Source organism: Phaenicophaeus curvirostris, chromosome 4, assembly GCF_032191515.1.
Source record: "Phaenicophaeus curvirostris isolate KB17595 chromosome 4, BPBGC_Pcur_1.0, whole genome shotgun sequence".
In the NCBI taxonomy this organism is placed as follows: domain Eukaryota; kingdom Metazoa; phylum Chordata; class Aves; order Cuculiformes; family Cuculidae; genus Phaenicophaeus; species Phaenicophaeus curvirostris.
The window spans coordinates 34,794,390-34,818,131 of record NC_091395.1 but is presented as its reverse complement, the minus strand read 5'-3'; positions in this window follow the sequence as shown (position 1 = coordinate 34,818,131).

Here is a 23,742-nt window from a genome sequence, read left to right as displayed (position 1 = left end):
TAATCATACTGTATATTTCTTTGCATGAATTCATCAGGCTTGATCTTAAAACTATTAAGTTTTTGATCCTACTAAGTGTAATTGGACAGTAATCCTTTTCTGCTTCAAACCACTTAAGCAGAAAGCCATGATTTATTACTGACTAATATTCACAAAATATTATTGTAATTATATTCCTTCATCAAAATAATTTTCTTTCTCTGATGTTCTCCTCCACAACAAATGAATAATTTGAAGATTCTAGCACTTAATTTCCTGGAGTCTTTTGCTTATCTGCCATATATTTACTTCTTTCAGATGCGTATATCTCACTCCCACTTTCAGCTCCCACTATCCATAGCAAAATCCTGCAGATTTTGGTTTTGCCCTGGGCCTTCACTACATTTAATCTCTCTGCTCCATCTTCTTTTTGCCTTTCTTCTTTCTTACTGCTGAACAACATTGTGCTATGTAATACCTAGCAGTAGAACCTGGTGAAATGAGGGATGGTCTCTTCCAGGCTTAGGTTCCTTAAATGCTCCGTAGTGACCTTTCCAATCCAAGGGAAGGAAGTTCCATGACTGCTCTTGAAGCCTGGCTTTACTGATATGGCTCAGAGTAACATAAACTGAATTAATTTTTAGACTTTCCACAGGGCTGGCTGCATCTCGGTTTTGTATCTTGTACTCCCTCAAGCTTATGGCAGTGCCTTTCCTATTTACTCCACATCCAGGTGAGACAAAGAGTCACTATCACCAGCTAAACACACCTAAGCTTTTCTCAGATGTAATAATTTAAACATTATTAATCCCATTAACTTGTGGCAGGCTTTTCTTCCAAACATGGTGCATTTCTATGGAAACAGAGAACTAAATGGAGAACTGCATATTCAACACACATTGTAAAAAGTTAAAATAAAATTATGTTAAGGCACATTTACTGTTCCTATATAAAGAAGTTATTAATTGGTAAATCCATGTAATTTACAAACCTAACACTTGGAAGACCACTCAAAAGACTTGGATAGTCATATTTTCCTAACTTTTAGGAGGACTGATTAGCTTTTTCATGTTACTAAAAAGTGCCTGTTGCCTAGTTTGGATTAGGACTGCACTTCTGAAGCAAATTTTATGCCCATTCAACAGGGGCCTCTGTTTGCACCATGGAATGGTCTGGGAGTGTGCAGAACAAGGTTCTGAAACTGGAAACCAGCAGACGTGCCCTAGGAGTGCCCATGACTGACCTTCAGCAGCTAGCAGGGATTGGCCTTGAAAGCAAGACTGACATGAGCCAGTGACAAGTACTGTGCAAGCTGCATCTTCAGCATCAACACTTTCCCTCCACATCTGCTCCCATCAGTACGTGCTAGAAATAGCTTCAGTCTCTTGTTTTATGCTTTGCTATCTTACACATTTGTGCATTCTTGAACTGAATTATAATAAAATAAAATAAAGTTCTAACACAAGATATAACCACTTGTTTTCCATTTTGCAACCTGGGGCAGAAGCAAGTACTTTCTTTTTTGGCCCAGATTTTCCAACAAAGAACAGACATGGTTGGCTATTTAAATTACTTTGTACACAATTCCAAAATAGTGGATAAAGCTCTTTCAAGTTCATGGATATTGAACTTGTTTATACTTAGGTGTTCATACAGCATTTAATTTCAATGATAACATTAAGACTTGTAGTTTGTGTGCCTGTTAAAATCATAACATAATCATAACTCTTACTTGAGGTAGAGACTGAGTAGAAAAAACAGAGCAGAATAGATAGGGGGAGGCACAATTGTTTGATTGTCAAGTGTATTGGATCATCCTGTCCAAATTTGTGCTTGTTGAAAGGTTTATCCTAAATGCTGCGATTCAGTTTTAACCCTCTTTGAAGTCAATTAAGAGCTGAAGTCAGCAGGATCATCATGCTCTGGCCCTTGCTGTTGAGTTGCAGATTCCCTACTGCCTGTGTATATTGCAATTATCCCTGTTTCTATAATTACACTATGCAATCATCAGCTGTCCAGGAGAAGATCCTTATTAGGATAGCAGAATGTAAAGGGGTCAGGGTGCCCTTTTGGCATGTTTCACATACCCTGTGCTTTTGTGGAAAAACAAAATCACTGCAAAATATTCACCCATGTATGATAATTAAACAACTACCCAAAAGCTTGCCATGTTCAGTTTATAGCTGTAGTCTAGAGATTTGATCCTGCTTCTTTTTTTTTTTCTCTGTTCTTTTTTTTTTCTTTGCTACTGTTAGCAATGTTACTGCTTTCAGTCATCATTTGGAATAAGTTATTAAACTTATACTGCAAATGCAACTCCAGTGCAGAACTCTCCCAAATAATGTGAGTAAAAAACCAGCACATCCAACCACAGGTTCTTGAACACCTCTGTCTCTAACAGCGTAAATAGTTACGTTACGCAAACATTCATTCCATTCCAGTTGGTGATAATGGTGGAGATAAACTATGTTTCACACAATGTGGAGACTGTAGGTTTTTTTCTGAACCGAATCATCATAGTTCTTACATAATTTATCTGATATATGAAATCCAGGAGTTTTTCATTTTCCAGGATTAAAATTTCAATTTTGCTTGTTGTTTTTGTAAAACAGAACAGTCAGAAGTATGAGTGATTGGCAAGAGAGAGTAGGTTTTGAAAAATTTTAATGAATTACCTTATTTTCTCATTTCTGATTTTTTACAATAGATGTGTTAAAAATTGTTGAATGAAGATTTTCCTGGCATTTAGTGCTTTTCTGTCATTGTTATAAATATAAAATCAAAAGGGTAAATGTTTGCATTCCTGTAAATTCAGTCTAAATATCTCAATCAGTGGAAAAACTTTATTATCTATACTGTTTTCTTATCTCTTTTTCTGCAGGTTTATTTTTGTTGTTTTGCACTACTTGTCTTCTTCATTACTCCACCAGCTCTAGTTCAAATAATTGTGCTATCTGCAACATTTCTGAGCTTCCAGCACTGCTGCCTGACCAAAGGCTTAGTTTTGTAATCTCTGGGAATTTTTGCAGTTAAATTATGTTGTAGCCACTTTTCTCTCTAGTTGCCCAGAATATTAGCTGTTTCATTTACATCTTCTATGTCTGCACTAGCATTCAGTCACTGCTGGACCCTTCTTTCTCTGTCATCAGCACTCAATAGCTCAAGATCAAGTTTGTTCTCTGAGCTGAATCATGTTATTCCCTTTCACATGGAACATTAATATTTTTCCATATTCAATAATTTATTGAATGGTTCTTGGTAAGACCACAAGTAAGAAATAAATCAAACAAACAAAAAAAGTAAAGAATGAGGTTTAAAGAAGCTATAGCCTTAAGAAGGGACTGAGAACTACCTGTAACTTATGTAATCCTCTTTTATTTTAAAAACAGTTTGGGAATTTGTTGTCAGAATTATTAAATGGAAAAAAGGAAATCTAGGCTGCTATTAGAAGCATCCCTACTTGAAAAATCAAAATTAAGGATATCTTTTTGGGAAGATTTCATTTGAAGTAAAATACTGTGGTTTGCTGGAAAAAAAAAATCCCAGTTTCTTTTTAAAGTCAAGTCTTCATTAAATTACACTTACCCAAAGTCTATAGCACCTCACAGGAATTGTAGAAATGGCAGCATAGGCTCTCCTGTGCCTTCTCTGTGAAATATTAATAGATGTGTAGGCCAGCAAAAAACCACTGTCATGCTCATAGTATTCAAATAACTTCCCAAAGGCTTCATGAGCCATGGTATTTGTCCTCATTGTCAGGTAGTGCGTATTTACATTGCCAAACCTGCCTGGATAGCTCTTAAAAATCCCAGGCAGGTTGATAGTTTTTAAAAAATAGATAGTTAGTGAGCATTCTGACTCATGGCCTGCTTCTGACGTGGCAGGTATTTCACTGTTTTGTCAGTTTTTAACACAAATTAATCACGTTGATAGACATTACTACGACTCTGTGATCCCAGGTGTGTTGCAAGAGGTTGTTAGGATATAACATCAGGTTTTTTGGGTAGCAGGCTATGCACACTCCTCTGCTGAATACCATATAATACTTGTGCATATGAATGTTTTTTCAAAATACACAACATTTTGTTTATGTCTATGGGTTGATGCTGGGATTTTATTACTTTGAACCAAAATTAGGAAATGCAGTGGAGTCTAAATATAATTAGAAAACTTGCACATTCAAATATACCAATAGACAAATTAAATTAACCCCAGATTTATTCCAAAGGACACTATCTTAATTACATGAATCACTTCCAGTGACATGCGAGCTATATAAAATAATTATTTCAGTCATCAAAGGAAATAATTTATTGCTACAGAGAACATTTCACAACAAGAACAAGCAACTGAAATTTTCAAATGAGATTTCCAGATAACTGGACTTAACAGTGTCAGTACAAAGAATACTTTTCCTTCTACAAATCGCCAAACATCCAGGAAGTCCCAAATGACTGGAAACAAACTCTGAGCACTGCTCTGACATCTTAGCTGAAAATTGGCATCATTAGAATGCATATGGTCTTTTAAATCCTTCTGGGGAAAAGTCTGCCACCAGAATGTCAGCATAATTTATGTGTCTTTTCCCAATTTGTATTATAAGAAAGGTATCGGCTGTTAGACTTGACATTGACAGTTACAAAAAAATGTTAATACTGCCATTTGTTTTGTAAGACACACAAAAATTGTAGGCAATGCATGTGAAATATAGGTGCAAAAATTATTTGATATTGTACATTAAAATTATTTTACCTGTTCCAAAACAGTTTTCTTAAGTGTTTATCTTCAACTTAGAAGACAAACAATATATATTTGCTTAATACAAATATATTAAACTATTTAGTACCAGTGTAGCCTCTTGTCATGACAGATTTTCTTAATCATTAACTTTGAATTTAGCTCTGAATGTCTTTCCTTTATTAAATTTGACTATTAATGGCATATTTTAATTAGTAATAAAAAATTAGACTCTCTACTGCCATGATCAAATCAAGAGCCTGACAAGCTCCACGATTAAATACGTATTGTATGATCCAAAGTCTAACATTAGAAAATGTAATAGAATATTATGTTGCTGGCCACTATGTCGTAATGTCTCATTTCCCAGCAACTATCAAAATATGCATTCAATGGGTTATTAAAATTCACTGTCTGTTCAGCAACAGGATTATTACTAAATTCATTATTAATAATACATTGTAAATATTACAGCTATTTCAAAGGATAGACATATTGCAGTGTCAGACCTGGAGATGAACACTCTTCCAGAAGATACTTTCTGACCTGAAACCAGAAGTTACTCAATCTAATCTCAGTCATAGCATATGCATTGTGGTATCACATATAAGTGAAAATTTCTCCCTAGGGAAAGAAGTAAAAGAAACCCTAACAAAATCACTGCCGATATTAATGAATGTGGCACAAGATAGATTTTGAGCTTCTCAGCAAAAATAGTGAGCTGCACACTAACCTGGTACACTAACCCAGTGCAAATATTCATTATTACCTAGAATCATCTGCTTTAGAGGAAGATTTTAAGATGGCTTTTAAAAAAAAGCCTTTCAAACCCTACATTGGATAGAGCGAGGAGGCTTGGAGGAGATAAAAATAGGATACCACAAAGGTTCTCAAAATTGTCTAGAGAAGAAACTTAGTATCTAAGTGATATGGATACTTCCTCACTTGCCTCCTGTAAGTGAATATATTAACTTACATCATCCACCACTTAAAATCTGCAAACAGTTTTAACTTCTATGGACTATAGCTGCAACTTTTTCAAAAGCAGTGCTCTATGAATATCTTTGCTTTCATGCAGTTTTGCATAGTGTGACTGTTTCAACATGTAGGAGTTACGACATGAACCAGGAAGTTTATTAAAACATTCTCAGTGTTTTGTTTTGCATGGCATGACTCAGGGCATTACAGCAGGCTAGGAGAAGAAGTTCTTTAGTGGACTATTGTGCTCACTGGGTGCTTGAGTGACACGTCTGTGGCATTTTTCCCCCCCAAGATATGTTTGTAAACTTATCTGAGTAAATGCACCATTACTCCAGTAAAGGCATTATTTCTGGTTGCTGGAGTTTAAAATACAGTTCTGTGTTTAAATAAGTATTCTCTTTAGTTACTATATATCATCTGAAAAGATGTCAATTTTTGCAATGGCGCAGGACAAACTCAGTCTTAGTCAGCAAGGTCTTTTCCTTGGGATAATTTGTGAAGGTTAGAAAGTTATGTTCACACCCAGAGAACAACATAGTTCAACACATGTAGAAAATAAACAGACCCTCCAGCTTCAGTCCAGTCCCATGACCCCTGTACAGAGAGCTTAACCTTCCAAAAGGCATTTAACTTCATTGGGTCACTGGAGGAGGGGTGGAGATGTCTTACTTACTGGAAAATGCCACTGTGACCAAAGAAGTTTTTTTGTGAGAGAGTATCCTGATGCAACTATTTACCTTTCTGCCATATACCTATGTCATTTCAAGCCAAAGATCAAGAAATAACACTCCCTTTGGAAAAAACTATTATGATTCATCAAGTGCTACTTGTTCAATCACTTTTGATAGAGAGTTGTAATACTGTACTTCAGGAATTTAAAGTGGGATGAAGTGTGTCAAGAAGCATACTCTGTGATTTTGAAAAAAAATAAATTACAAGCATCAGTTAGGAATCACAAAACCATTTGCACTGGGAAGTATAAGCACTTTAAATTGTGATATAAAATGTAATTTTTGTGTAATATGGGACAGTAACACATATCTGAGAATCAGTGGAAAGAATTGTTAGATATGAATGTAATTTTTACCAATGGAGACCTAGGTTGAAATTCCCACTACAGGATAACTTTATAGATCTCATTTTAATATATTGTAGTCATGCCATTATAAAACCATCAAATGCAATTTAGCACAGCATGATACTTAAACGGTGGTCTGAAATTAACAGACTGAGCTACCCTCTACAGGCAGCCAAGTTTATTTATAAATTGGAATTCAGAAGTAAGTGAAGTGCCTTACTGAACTCTATTTTTATATTCCCAATCTCTGTCTTCTATCCTTTGAAATACTTTTTGCAGTCATCCTTTCACTGAACTTGCAGAATATTTAGCCACTTAAAATGGGAGCAAAAATGAAAGCTAGATGCTGTATTAGGTACTTCCAAGAGATAGTGCTTTTATATTTGTAAACTATCTTGTAAAAGCTTTTAATTAAAAAACCTATATCTTGGCATCTGTGAGGTCTAGAGCAATTAGTTTCTTTAAATTCCATTTTCTCCTCCCACTGCCAATTAAGCAAAACTTGTGTGCAAGAGTAATGGTTGCCTCAGTGAAAACATCAGAACATGCTAAATAATGTGATTAAAGTTGTTAAAAGCCAAAATAAACACTTATAATTATCTCAAGAAAACCTGCATAGCACAAATGAGAGCTCTATAAAGTGAAACTCTGCATCCATAATTTCAGACTTTCCTACACAATAGATCATAGTTAAAGATCTGTTAACAGACCTCTGACTGCTGAACTGGGCAGCTTGTGGTTTTCTTCTAAACCTACTGGCATAATGTGGATTTATGCGAGAGGTGCAAATTGGAAGTTTTCTGCTATTGGAGCCATTGGCAGAACAGAAATCATACTGTAGGGTTAGCAGCATGAAGTACATTGCTTTGAAATTACACAGCAGGGTTTCTGCTTGTTGCTCCATTTGCCTTTAAGACCAAGGTCTTACACTGTCTGGCCATGATTAAAATCAAAGTGTAGGCCTCTTTGCTGGGTGCCAGTAAACGAAGGTGAAAAACAGAAACAATCTGGATTCTTAATTATTTTAAAATGCAACACAAGCAAAAAACTAAGATGAAAGCATTTCTTACTAATCTATCCTAATCATTCCCCATAAAATGATTTCCTAAAGAGTCCTATATCTTGAGACAGTCAATTTCTATGATTATGCAAGATCTTTTCTCCAATATATATCTTTTACGTACAACTCCCCCCACTCCCCTCCCGCCCCATATTTATAGAAATCAAGAAGTGACAAGCTGTTTAAAAGGCAGCCTTATTTAAGTTCAGGTTCAGGTGTACTTCAACAATCAAAATAAACCAAGATACCATACTGAATTTACTAAACATTACATGACCAGCTTCTGCAGTGGTCCACTTCTGAAAATGTGCACATTTGGAAATGTTCCATGTTATTACCATAGTATGGAGGTATAAGTAGGTAGGTATGCACCAGCTAGTGGAATGAGAAAGAAAAAAGATTATTACAATAGAAATAAAGATTTAGCGGAAGGATAGAAGTCCTCAGTTTAAATCTAAGGCTCTCTACTCAGAGGGTCTTATTTTGATTTCAGTCACTGTGATCTGTTACCAAGTAAAATCATAGGAAAATAATGGTGTGACACAGAATGTCAATGCTGAAAGTGGGTGCCATGAGACCTATCTGCACTACTGTCAATTTTACCACAAGTGAACAGTTTTTTGTTTTTTTTTTCTTGACTTGTCAGCAAGTTCTAAAGTACTTGCTGTCAGGATATTTTTCCAAGTTGGCATTTGAAAGACTTACTGATAGACCTCTTGAGTGAGATGAATATGCTGAATCGATGTCTGGAGATAGCCAAGTATAATCAATAAATGTAGCTGAAATCATTCATCCCAAAGGTAAAAGAGGAACGTTCATGAACATCCTAAAAAAGTGATTGAAACAATATTTGCGGACAGACAAGCCAACCCAGTCTTCCCAGAAGTTTTACAAGTGTTTTACTGAGCATTTTACAGCAGGCTGTAGGAAGGAATCTCCACATTGCAAGAAAAATTTTAAAGTGCACTCTCAACATCTGATGACTTCAGTATAGAACCTATGAGAGGTTGCTCTGGGTTTAATTTTATTATACTAAGCAGAATGTAGAAAAAAAAATCAAGAATATTTTAAATTTTGGGATGTCCTTAATATATTTGTATCCTTTTGTAATTTATACAAAAAATGCACATGCTCCTTCAAGATTTTGGCTTTTGCTGAGCAGTTATAAGCACAGGGAGATAATGCGGTTTCATTGAACTAAACTTGTCCTTCCAGATGATTTCAGTGCACATACTCTACAGTGCATTTCAGAAAGTCATCTCAATGATCAAAACACCTGCCCAATTTAATTTCTGGCCTATTTAACATGTAATCTTTTGCTTTAAACTACAGTCCTGGAAAGTAAGTTTTTTTTGCCTCATACGAAAAATACGTCTTATTTTTTTCCCAGTCTAAGCTTCTTGTTAGCAGTGCCTTTTCTGTAAGAAGCAAGTGCCTTCCAGGTTACCAGCAAAAGAAATAGAGTATTCAAGCAGTTACTTTGAAATGTTTGGTATTTTACTTGGGTATTAGTATATTTTTAACACATTTTGTGTATTTTTTCTTAATAATTCATAGGTAATTTAATATTATGTAGTTTGTTGACTCCCAAAGAATTATTTATGAATAAAATTCTACATGCCTTTAAATCTACAACAAAGAGAGGGACATGTTTCTTTCATGCACCACTTCAGAACAGTTCTTGCTATTATATCTACATGTAACTCACATCTACCTGCATGTGACCTTCTGAAGCCAGTTATACTAACTAGATTTGTCTCTAGTCCAACTCTGGCAAGACAAAACCAGGTAGTGTTTGTGGGAACTGAACTTGTCCCTGGGAAAAAGGATGCCACATATACTGCTTACTCATCACTACAGCAGAAGACAAAAATGTATTTAAGACCACTGTGGAAAGAAATTCAGAGCAGTTACTACCTCCATTTTCTACATCTTCTGACACAGCCTTGTCACTTTTTTTCTGTTTTGCCTTTTTCCCTTTAAATAATCTCATTACTATTAAGACACCACATTGTTTGGGTTTTCCCTAGTATCAAAGTATGTTTAATACATACTGTGGCAAGCTAGCTACATAACAATTGCTGTCCTGGGTAACTTCTAAATTATATAATGTATTGTGTTCCACTAGAGAGTTTTAAAGGGATTTAAAGAAATACATTCCACATCTATAAAAGTCATAAAAATGCCTAATTCAATACAATGCATTGGAACAATAGGCAGACAAAAATCACTACTAATGTTAGTGAAGATTTTTTCTGTGAAAAACTTCTCTGACAAGACAGACATGCAGTTTTGCCCTATAATATTCCAGCTTTGGTGTTAATGGTGGAAATTGTAGGAAAACCACCCTGTCTACCACTGCTGCCGGTAGTGCAGAGTTGATGCAATGCCAAGAGTAAACAGGAATTTAATGACTGCATGCTATTAACCTCTTTGCACAACTTCTGCCATAATAAGAACTGCAAGAGGGGGAAAAAAAGCAAACCCAAACAAAGGCACCATTGGGAAGGACATACTCACTTCACACCACAGTCCACTGGAGAGGAAGATAAAAAAAAAAAAAAAAAGCTGTGAAAAGCATAGGTGTTCCCTGAAAATTCTGTAGGGACTGAATTGAACTCATCTCTGAATTCTTCCACCATTCCTCTTTTTCTTCAAGTCCCCTATTGGTTATCTGTCCTAAGGTAAGGAAAGGCCTGCAAGTTAAGACTTAGGTGCTTCTCCTGCTGTGCTTTGTCTGCAAAAATAGTTTTCCTAAGCTTTAACTCTCATTCTTCTCTATGTGCTTGGGACAGACTCCCTGTGAGACAGGCAGCTGTCTCCTCCTTGTCTTCCAACTTTTTTCACAGCCTGTGGATTGCATCCAGTATAATCACTGGTACTTCAATCCCACAGTATCCTTTAGGGGCTGTTCTTGAAAAGGAACTAGTGAGAGACAAGAGTTACAGCCTGTTGACATCTTGCAATACTGACTGAACACAATGTATCAAGAACAAAATACTACTTTTATAAGTGTATGCATCTTGGAAAGACTTTGTTGTTGTTGTTGTTATCTGATAGGTGAACTCTCATAACTTTGCAATAAAATGGTGAGTAGAAAATCTGGTATTCCTTCTTTCTTCACATGTTATGTTTTGGTACACATTACCTGACTTCAGAAGTAATGTATTCTTAATGTACCTTCAATGAAAGAAGTAATTTTAGCTAAAAATAGTCTTACAATTCAAATAGTCTTACTTACTTCAAACCATAGAAAACCAATCTGTTCAAGATAAAAATTTTCTCCAAAGATATCAATGGTTAGTTATACTTCTGTATAAATCATACAAGACTTTTAAAATCCTATTTTAGAATAACTGTATGTATTCTCAAATAGTTAGAAAAGTATTTGATATTTGATGGATATTTCTTTGTACAAAGCAAAGGAGTAACATTTACATTATCAATGTAAAAATAAACGAAATCTAGACTGGTTGATCAGCAGAGGATACAAAATCTGGCAATTAATCTCAACTCCAACATAAATAATTAAACATTGAAAAACATGGAAATAAACAAGGAGACAAATAGTGAATTTGACCCTAACAGTACTACTGTATTACAATTGTAGTGATAGTACCTCTGAGTTCGGCTATCCTTTTCGTCACAGTCTTGGCATGTATCTTCAGGCAATTCACTGAATCCCTCTTCAGTCATAAAACAGGATAAAATATTCATCGTAATGTGGTGTGAAGACTATTACTACTTCTTTTTTTAGTTTTAAGCTATGATGTGAAAAAGAAAGAAAACCAAAAATGAAATTATTACTAGAGCCCTGTGGAATATGCAATATTGGATGAATAAAAATAAATGTTGCCAATGTATTTTTATGCTCCTTAGGAGGATTTAAAAATCAATGAAAGAATGGGATACAGTAGCTTACATTGTCCTAGCTAAAGTACTTTTTTAAGTCTTGCGCATCGTAAGTTGAAAACATGATTCAACCTTTTATATAAACGGGGCCACAGAGATTAGAAAGCAGAATAATTATAAATGGCAAAATATGTGACTGTCCAAGTCAATGGAAGGATTAGTGTAAGAGCTACTTTCAACTGCCATCTTAGTGATTTGGAAAATGGAATAAAGATCATGCTATATAGATTCACTGATGATGTTGCACTGAAAGATCTTGCCAGATGTAAAACCAGAAGAAACACTAAGGACCAGAGAGATTAAAAAAATATGGCAAAGGAGGAAAATCCTCAACCTGGAGTAAAAAAGGCAAGCAAAGATTTGGTACAAATGTTAAAATATACATGGGAGAGAAAGTAATGGTAGTGAGTATTTCCTTTGGTTGATGCCAAGATCAAGTTATATTTGTGGTTTTAGCAAGATCAGACATCAAAGGAGCTGTTCTACTTGATTTGTCTCTACCATGGCAGGTGCAAAGGAAAGTCAATCTCTCTCTGACCATACTATTGCACCATCAAAACTGATAGAATGTTTGTAATGAATTTCTATGAATAAAAGGTGAAAACCTACATGATGCTGCTAACCCAAACTACTGAAGACTTGTAATTTAGCCTCTCATCTTCCTTAATGCAAGTTTAAAACATGCCACATTTTAAAAGTGGGAAGTGTTATGCTGCTTCTGCTTTTGGAAATACTAAGCATTGCATTTTAAGATTTTCAGTAGGGAAGAGGTCTAGGAAAAGAAAATCACATTGCGTTTTTTTATTGTTGTTGTTTTTTTGTAGATACTGAAGAAAAAGCCGAGATTTACCCTTCCCATATAATTTCAGCAGCTGGTGCTTTAAAACAAGCAACAAAGCTATGAAATTAATGATAAATTCATCCAATCATGCAGCAGTGCACAGCCATAACTTTCACTTGTAGACACTACGGCTGAAGGATGATGATGCACCTACGTGAATTTCCAAAAAAGTCAGTCAATTAAGATTAAAAGAAGTCTTATTTTAAAGGTCTGCCAGTAAAGTGTTATCGAGTTATTGCTGTATAATTATATGGCAGATGCTGACATAGTTCAAGAGGGTCTTCTGTATCTGGATGCTTAGTTTTAGGATCCCCTGGAGAAGCTGAACTCTGTAGATGTATCTTAGAGCAGACATTATATTTGTACATTAGGCATCCAAGTGTTGCTTTTTAAAATTTTTTTCAGTATTAAGTTTAATGTGCTTATATTTGTCTGTTGTTAATGTTCTGTAAAATAGCATCTCTAACTCTATTGATAAAAGTTGAAGGATTGGGAAAGTAGTGGTATTTATATATAAACCTCTAAGAGCATAAAGTATGCTTGTTTGCTGTGCTTCATCTTGTTGCAAAACCGTTCTTCGTTTGTGCAGCATGATGCAGCTCAGAGGAGCTCAGGAGATGTGTCTAATCCACTTAATATCTAGAGGTTATTAAATATTATCATCATCATTTAATTTGATTGGAAAACTGAGTTGGACTGGTATTAATGTCATGAGTGGTAGTAAGGAGATTAGAATGCCTAATGTACTAAAACTGAAGTATAATAATATGTCCAAGGTAATGCTGTTTTTAATTAAGGCTGAGCTTTGACCCAGTGCTGTTGAAAATTTAGACTCTGCCTTGTTTTTCCACAACTCACTTTCTCTACTTATGTAAATGAACACCTCTTTGTTTCCAAATAGCCTAAACAAGAGAGGCTGCATACCAGAGACCTAAACCTTAAGACTGAGAGAGTACTGAGAATCGCAGCTCAAGTGTCATTAGCCTTTTTCTGAATAAGGCAGGAAACCACTTATGCATCTATAATTTCCAACAATTTTGAGAGATGTACTAGACAAGGAAAAATTCTTCTCTTAACACTTCCTACCACCATTTTTTAATGAGATTAATTTATAATTAAGTAATACAAAAGTCCAGTTTTCTGATGTGGAATACATTCCATTTCAAAATCTTCATGTGCAATAACTGGCCTATAATGTCTTCAAAGTAAACTCTCTGTCCTAAATGTAAAACCACATTTAGAAAGGACAAAAATTGTTTAGCAACTGGCTGAAAGAATAAATGTTAATAATAAAAACCTTCTGCCAGTGATTCAGAAGAAAAAAGACTTTCAAAGAGAAGTTGGAGACATTGGATGATCTTGATATAAAAGGACCTGTCAAGGAAAATCCAGATCGTTACAAAAAGAAAAGTGAATTCCTTACACTCATATTCATTACAGAAGAGACCATACACTCAAATAATTTCCACCCGAGACATGAATTCAAGAGATTTGTTCTGTAGTGACAAATTAAGAAGCAAAAATTGTTTAGGAACAACTTGATACTTCCAGGTGTGCCAGAGGTACTCAGATAGGAAAAACCTGTGCTAGTAATAGGGGTGTGTTAACTATTGCTTAAGCTGGCTTCCATACTAAGAAAATATGACACAAATCTTCACTATCCTGTTAGCTACTAATCCAGAATTATATTTCTACACTGTCTTTATGTAAGCCTAGACAAACTGATGGAGAACATGGCAGAATATGCTATGTAGATACGATGCTTTGAGGAAGAGTCTGTAAGTTTCACAGATGGCATGACTTGAAGACCCCACAAAGTTCTTTGAAAGAATGGTATATCATGTGAATAAGTTATCCATCCAGCTATTATGATGTAGCTAGACTTCCAGTCTCCTTTGTCAGATGTTCTTACAGAAGCTGTGCTCTTACAGAGCATGTCGTGTAGCGACCAGTAAGTGAAAACTGCTTAAAAAATAAGAAGCAAAAGGCAGGACTAAATGGTCAGTTTTTCCTTGGAGAATAGTTTGGAACATTCTCCCTTAGGGTTCTGTATTGACGCCCATACTAGTAAAAAAGTAAGGACAATGGCCAAGTACAGCCGTGACAATTTGCAGGTGATTTAGAATTATTTTAGAAGGACAGTAGACTTGGTAGAACTAGTAGAAATAGGACTACCTTGTCTTTGCCACAGTTTAGGTGACTGTATGCACATAATTTCTGTGATATGATTCTTTCGGATGTAACAATTTGGTGATAGGTTTGAATCCTGTGTATCCAAGAGCTATGGGACAACAGAATTATTGAAGGATAATATTTAAGTATTTCAGTATAATACTATTTCAGTAGTCCACCTGAGATGTTAGTACAAACAATGTAAAACCATGTATCTGGAGCAGGAGCTTCATCTTATTTTCTTGAAAATGGGACTATATGGACACAGAAAAATAATGAGTTAAATAGCTTGGGAATTAACAAGGAGTTATTGAGTTTTCTGAAATATTTCCCTTATGGATGATATGTCTGTTTTCAAGGGAGATTTAATTAAAAACATGTTTTCTAACAAATCTGCAACTGCCTAGTCACTCATAATGTTAATTTTTATTATACATCTATTTACTTCTCCAGAATCATATAAGGTGGGATGACGATTAGTGTTCTTAGAGAGACATTTAACTAACTAGTTATAATGTAATATTGGGGCAATTTATGAAGACCGTAAGCGAAGAAAATATTCACTAGCAGTTACTGAGACTAAATGCATACAATGACATATTAGGTCTTATCCTGGAGACAAGAGACCCATAAATATTCTGCACGTGAACAAAGAAAAGAATTTAATCTGGAAAGAAAAATCCAACAAAAATGTCAAGTTTCCAAAGCTTGCTTTAGATAGCCTGCCTGCTTTATCCTTAGAGCTGGCAATAGGCACTTAATCCTGAGAAAACTGCTTCCAGTCCCTTTCTCACAGCCTGTCATTGAGTGCAATCTAAATAGAAGAAGCAAACCTTGACAGCTATTCCTACAATTGTTCGTTTTTAGCACCAGCATGTTAATATTTAGGACTTCTCAAAATGTGACAAAGAGAACAATCTTTTGTTAGCAGCTGAATCTGGGTACTTAAATTTTCATTTTTGCATTTTGTATTCGAGCACACGGGCTACATTTGAGGGTGGTTCATAATGCATTAAGTATTCACTATGCAATATTGTTACTGTTGGCCTTCACATGGCTTATCACAGTCATAAGTCTGTCTCACTGATTTCATTCTTCTTACAGCAATTTGAGCTGGATATATTTTCTTTTTGATATTATCAAATAGCCCTGCCCCTCATCAAGGTTTATCAATGATATCCATGAATGGTGGATGAACCCATGAGCTTTATGTAGATTTACAGCTTCCTGCTGTGCTGGGTGTCATGTCTGGGCAACCTGGCATGCAAGCTGAGCCTACTTGTGCATATAGACCTGTCTGGTGTACTACGAACTTTTAATCCTTTCTTTTTTTTTTTTGGCTTATATTGATGCGTAGAGGGTAGTACTCTCATTTCTAGCTGGATTTATGCAAAGCCATGCAGATTGCTATATTATGTCTACTGAAACCATAAAAATACACTCCAGTTTTCTGACAAATTCAGGGCCAAAGTTTCTCTTTCAGTTCAGACACAAATGACTTCCACTGAGGTTAATGGGACTCTGGTGCTTACACTATAGGGTCTCTAATTGTTTCTTGGCTGGCTAGCACTTGATATCAACACACATACAGTAAGTATTAACATCGAAGTGTCATATCAGTATGATCAGCTAGATGATAAACAGTACCCTGCTCTTAGCTCTGACAGGAGAAAGAGATTTTAGCGCACAGTCAAGAAAAGTAATTTTTGGAAACGTATTAATTGCATGTAGCTCCTTGATGAATTACTCAACTTCAGGAACAAGCATTGTTTGTTTTTATGGGCCATAAGCCAGCAATCAGGTAGCTAGACTGAAAACTCTTGGAAAAGTTCTAAATGGCTGTAGACTTTAAGATGAGGATGAAATATTTGTTAAGTTGCCTTCATGTATCTTTTTGTGGGCTTTTGCTTTTTTGTTCTGAAATTAACAATTTAACTATTACTGTCAACATGTAACTAGTTAAAACTAACACCTGACTTATTCGAAAGAGAACACTATGTTATAATTAACTGAACAATTTTTAATGGGTGACTTCTGTAAAACTTTCAAGATCACTGGAGGAAGACATCAGATAATGCTGTTGCTGCAATAAACTGGAAAATTTCTGGACTAGACCTAGTGCAATCAATAAAAAAAAAAATCCAATGGAATATTAGAAGTGACTGATTATAAATAACACACAGGTCAGATTAGACCTTTGCCAGGTATGAGTTGTCTTCAACCAATAATTAAGCATGTAAAGACTTAGGGAATTTTGTCAAAGGTTTTATTTTACCTTTGCAATGAAAAACATAAATGCAGATCCCTCACTTTTGCTTATAACAAAAGAGGAAATACTCAGGAAAATATAACTGAGGTATCCATGAAAGAAGATAAACACCTATGTCATTTATTGCAATTATTTAGTCACCTGCAGAGCTCTCTAAAGCCCAGATATTTTATGAGTTCCTTTACTTACAGGAAGATGGCCAGCTAGATTTATCTTTCTTTTTTTTTCCTCTCTTAGTTTTAACAATGTTTTCAGAGCTTTCCTTGAAAAGCAGATGCAGAATACCTATGTCAAGGTAGTGCAATATTCTTGCAGCAGTTCAGCCAAGTTTGCTTTTCTCTATGGAAATAATAATTTTTGGCTGGATTTGCTTGGGATTAAGATCAATCTGGAGTTTTATATTTTTTTTTTACCCTTAGTTCCAGACTATGACCTCATTAGGGTATATCATGTGAAATCAGAAATATCTGAATGTTGAGTAATAGCTCTGGCATTCAGATCTATGAAAGTCATGTGTTAGTCTTCTGATATCCTCACGCAGATTGCTCAGACTCTCTCACAGATGTCATTCTTTACGTCAGGATATATATACATCAGTTTATATTTTGACTTTATTTTAAACTCCAGATTTCTCAGATCTCTCATTACATCCTGTTTCAGTGAATGGAAATAGTCTGTTAACTCAGTGGTCTCAGTTTCTCCCACTTCCTCACACATCACCAAATGTGAGATGCTGAGCTGGCATCAAGTCTCTGACTCATGATTGCACTGCAGCTGCTTCCTTCCTGTGGATCTGGGCTGATGCTGCTTTGGTACACTGAGTACTTGAATCCCTTCTTCTCCCAAGAGAGCATGAGGGCACACTCTTTCAGAAAAGTATGGGATAAGTGAGAAGAGGAGTGTGGCTGAATTCATTTAATTCAGTATAGTTCAATGATGAGGATTTTAGATCAGCTTTTCTATCCTGGCAGTCACAACCTGCCTGGGCAACAATAAGCTGCTGGTTATAAATACCCTGCTGAATGCTGCCAATGTGATATTTACCACTCTGACTTAGTGTCAGAAGAGGAACCATTTCTAAAACAAGGGACTTTTGTTTAATTCTTTACAAGTGCCTGGAGTGTTCCTTCTTTCATTTTTTTTTTTTTTCAGGTTCTGATGTACAAATGCTTCTATATAGGAACAAAGTGAATGGATTCAGTAGGACTATTCCAGTAGATCAACAAGTTAGGGGCTTAAACATATAGGAAATAAATAATTTCCACCAAAACTCTGTGACAACTTCAGAGAAGGAGATATTTCACTCTCTTGTACACTAGAAACACAGCCACACTACTGCACTGGCCTATGCTGTCCTCAAAACACGACATGGAAGGGCATCAGTAAAATCATGTGGCAGGAGGAAGCCTGCATAGTAAATACAGTTTAATCTGGACAGGAAACTCCTAGGTCCAGCCCTACAGTTCTCAGGCAAAGAAAACTTCTACTGAAGTTACAAGGGAAAAGAATTCTTCCGTCTTAAATGGATATGTTCCTTTGAATTAGATGCAATTTATTTACATAAATAAAAACAAGTCACTGAACATGTAGATTACATTCCGTAGAGAGTAGGATATACCTAATAGATATTTAAGTAAGACGAATGAAGTATTACAGCAGAAATATTTTTCGTGATGTAAAGACAGTTATGATTTCTGGTGGAAAAAAGAAAGATCAGAAAACTAATGGGTAGTGTAATCATTCTGAAGAGGAGATGTTAGTTAAGCTTTATCTGGGTATCTGATGTTTGGTTTACAGAACACAAAAGGACAGGGAGTTTCAATGAAGATTTAAGTTGACTTTTAAAAGCATTACAGAGGTCTAATGACTACTCTGTGTAAATTATTTTCAGATGCTGACTTGCATAAAAATGTTGGGATAGGATAATTTCATGCTTTAATCAGCACCTGTAACAGGTGAGATATCTCAAAAATTTGTGTCAAGAAATATAAACGTATATTATCTTATTTTGTGTTGGTGGGAAATCTGATAAAGTCTTAATTTTTCAGAAGTAACTTTCTTGTATTAGTCTTTAGTAATGTTTTTACATTCTAAAGCAATATTCGGTCCAGTTCGTGTAGTCATAAGCTGGAGTAACCCTTCTCCTCCCCAAGTATAACTCTTGAGAGCTGTGATTTTGAATATACAGAAATAATGAAAAAATTAATTCATGTGCAAATATTCTGGTTTGTTTCCCTTTGTTTCACTTCAAATAACTTCTTACAATGAACAAAACCAACACAATTTCAGAACATCGGTCTTGGTGTGCTGAGCTGATCTACAACAGGGTTCATTTGGAAGAACTTTACCAATTCTAATGAAGCCACTCATCAATGTCCTAAAAAACAAACTGCATTGATTTCTTCAGCAACAGGGAATCCGATGTGAGAGTTATGTACATAACAGACAAAGCCAGAAAAACAATGTTTATCATAATAAGAAAAGATAAAATCACCATTTGAAAGTTGTGCCTGTTCCAAGGCAGTTTTTTTAGAGGGCAACAACATTGAGGCAACAAGGATGCTAGGGAAAAAAGGTTCATTGCTTATGAGGGGGCTTATTTCTCATTTTTCATTTTTGTTTGTAATTGCTGTCATTTTTGTTTCTTATGCTTTGGATAAAAAAGATGACTTTTATATTTATTAGAATTGGGTTTCAATAAACATTATGCAATATGGTAGACTGGGGAATGATTTATTGATAATTTGTCACTTATATTTATGGAAGTGTAGACCCTGGAGCCCTAGGGCTGGTAAATCATATTATGCAGCTACAAATGTTTTTTTATTCTTTGCTGCCAAAAGTGCACCATGTAAACTGATTGCCTCACCAAACCCATGAGGTTTGATAATGATGCACTTGCTAATACAAAGGGAGGAGGAATGAGGAGAAGACAACTAACTATAAGTTTATTTTTGTTTCAATATGTTTGCCGTTTAATCTAGAGTTCCATAAACAAAGGATTGATGAAATATAATTAGGAGGAAGATTACAGTTTAATGAGTCAAAAGATTGGGAAAGAATGTAAATGGAGCAGTAGGCTCTGTAGAGTTTTTAGCTGTTTATTATTGTACAGCTGTAAGGCACTTTTACACAGTTCCCAGATGGAAGCAGCTGTTAGCTTTTCGTCATTCCAAAAAAAGAGGTTCATAGTTCATTTTTATCCACTTGTTCCAGCCTAGTCATGTTCACTACAACACTTCACCAAGTCGCAACCCTCAGCTACGGCTGAGACTGTCAGGATGGGCACCTTCTCTTCAGTTGCCACTTTGCCATTCACTTATCTCATCTGGCAACCTCTCAAGCAACAAACTGTTCTGCTCCTTGTAATATGTTTATCTCACACGGTGATGTCAGCAAAAGCCAGCAAATCTAATATTCATGCTCAAACAGATTTGTTGGTGCTCGTTGTTTATAAGAAAGGGCTCTATATCACCCCTGCAGCTGCTTCCTCTTCACCAAGCTTTGTTTTTGCACAGTACTCTTCAGATAGGCCTTGGGAGCTGTACAAAGTATCTGCTCATCTGACTTAACAGTGTTTTTGTTCTTTTTTTTTAATCTATAAAAAACAACGCACATGTCTTTTTTTTCCCCCACAGCATATTATGAAACTTATATTTTTCCATCAGCTTATTAAGATGTCATGCACAGGGCAGAATATAAAAGGCAAGTAGGAGAGGCTTTTCTTTAAAAAGCAGGCACTGTCACTGAGAAAGAAAAAAAGCAGGCAGGCTTTCAAGAATGAATACTGGAGTAACACTTGTAGCACTTGAACTGTTCTACATTACGGGCCAAGATATCCACCACCTTGTACCCTGCACAGGCATTTACATCAGTGCAAAGTGAGTATAAATCTTACAATTTCAGACAGGTTGTGCGTTATATTTGGTGCCAAGGTATTGCACATGCTAAACAGAATCAGAGGATTTGGTGCCATTTTTCAAACAATTTATTCGTTTTGAACTTCTCATTTCACAGCATTCAGAACTGCCTCAGTTACTTTATAAGACACTTTCTGAAAGGACTTCTATTAGTTTATATTTCTAACGTACCTTATGGATGATAGTCCAATCAGTCAAGGTGAATACAGACTGTTTACATTTATTCAGGCATGATTTTTCTAAACAATTTCCCCATTTGGATGAGGCATGCTTTGCTTCATTTGTTGCTATTTTGAGTTGAGACTTTCTTAATTTTTTATTGGGCTACTTCATCATGCATTCAAATGTTTCACAAGTGTTTTACTGCAATTCTACAATTTACTTATCCCAGCACAGAACAAATTTGGAGATTTTGATTTAACCAGGTGGCAACTGTGGCACTTCATTTTCCATGAAAATACACAGCAATCTGGTTCTAAATATTTTTTGTTTTTAAAGAAGAATAAAAAATTATTGCTTTAAACACTGAATGAAATTCTGATCTCATTGCCATTGGCTGCCAAAGGACAATTTATTTGATACTTTCCAAAACACCTTTCAACGTTATATGCTTTACACTTTTAAAATTTAACATTTATGAGAATTTCAGTAGTGAAATTCTGTCCTGATTTCTAAAAAAAGATACAATACAAAAATTTCCAGCAGTATAATTTTTTTTTCTTTTTAATTCTACCACTATCAGCAGGCCACCCACATGGTCAGTCTAGAAGAACCACCTCTAGGCTATGAGAAAGGCTGTTCTGTCCCTGTGCCCCTACAAAACTTGGCTATTTTGCTGACAAGGATGCCAGTTAAAGCCAATTATAGTGGGGAGTTTTATGATCCAAACAGCTGTCCAATTGGAATTGGACTCAGACCACCAAGTTATTTCATGTGTCACAAACAGGCATCTGACTGGTTAAGTAAGATTGCATATATATTTTTATGAATAGAAGTAGAAGATTTAATTTGCTTTTGTTTGTGGGGTCTTATTTATTGCTTGAAAGTGTTTGAATGCCTGCTGGGTATTTGTGAAAAAGGCCTGCAAAACCTACACATTTTTAATCTACAGAAGTACAATGTTGTTGCTAAGACTAACCAGAGTAGGAAAACGATATGCCATAGGAGCAAGATATGAAAGCTATTTGCCAGGTTTGGAGACCAAAACCAAAACCTCACTTATCTCAACTAAGAACATCACCTGGTATTTATGTATTCATCATGTGTATATATGTATGTCTCTATTTAATATTAAGAAACCATTTATGCTCAAAAATTTTGTGCCCTGTTTAAATATGTTACTACTTCAAACTACAGCACTTAAAATGACCTCCTTACCTGATCTTTAATGCCTGTTTTCTCTTGTTTGATTAGTTCATGCACCTAGAGCTCTTTCCTATGTGCAATTTTTATTGTTTCCCGTGTTCAGGCAGTCTGATTTTTCATCCTGTCTTTAATGTGAAAGCCCTATGCAGCAACTTGGGAGAGAAAAGCATTTTTAAATTTCAAAATCATGACTTCTACAGAAAATTCAAGAAGCAATAGCAAAATATGGGGCACTAGCAAAAAAGCTTCAAGAGAACTGAAGTGCCTGCAGCTACGTCTAATTCCCAGAAAAAGACCTGTTACTTCTGAAGTGAATTGGTTCTTCATGTAGAACATTAAAGCTCCTGAAAGTCGTATTTGTTATCTCCTTCCGAGCTCCATTATATAAAGCCAAAAAGATTCACTACCAAATATTTGATTATATTTAGTATCAATCCTTTCTTAACTTGTGCTTTCTCCCACAGAATGTCTTTATCAGTTTCTTTTCCTGCTGTCTCACTGAATCTTTTGCTTATATATGTTTTTTTTCAGATAGCTTTCTTTTTTATTTACTTTCTGCATCTTTTGTGTTTCTTTAAATAACCCCTTGATCACCATATGACTGATTTTTGCCTTATCTGTCTGCAGTTTTCACATTCAAAATTTTGTTCATCATTTCAAGATTATACTATTGACTTCTCATTCCTCATATGTCCTTCCTTTCTTCTTCCATGTTTTTACTATTCTATTCCTTCCCGGTCTTTCCACAATTTCAGTTTAGCTTTTGATTGACTTGTAATATCAGCAAACAATTCTCTAAAAGTACAATTTTTAATTAGGGCAGCACATTTTAGTACAAAGAACAGTATTCCACTGTTCTGCTTAGATAACCAAAGATATCATTTTCTTCTTTGGAGTAAAGATGAGCTTCTATATGAAGGCACACAAACTTGTTCAAGGCCTGGGGAAAAAAAAAATCTATCTGTCTTAACTTCCTCAGCTGTATTTCTTCCTCATTTTCCACCAGTCCAACAGGTTAGGTAGTATGTACTTTTTATACATGGACTACAGGCATTATCTAAACCAGAAGCATAGATATACATATGACATATATATATATTTATAATTAATTTTTTCCCTTTCTATATCTTATTATTGCTAACATTTGACACTTAAGAGCAAGATTTCTGTAATTTAAAGAAATTAGGCTATATGAAATGATTAATTAAGATGCTGATTTTTTCTCTTATTCAAGCAAGAAGATTTGTGACAAGAAGCATAGAAAAAGATTAAATCAACAAATCCATTTTTCTCTTGGTTAAATTGCTACAGTATGGGAATGGTTGCATGGATCCTAGTAAAGAATTTTGTCTCCAAGATACCACTTGGCCAGAAATAATTTTTATGACCATCTAGCCTGTTCTTTAGGGTAATACAATAGAAAGAACT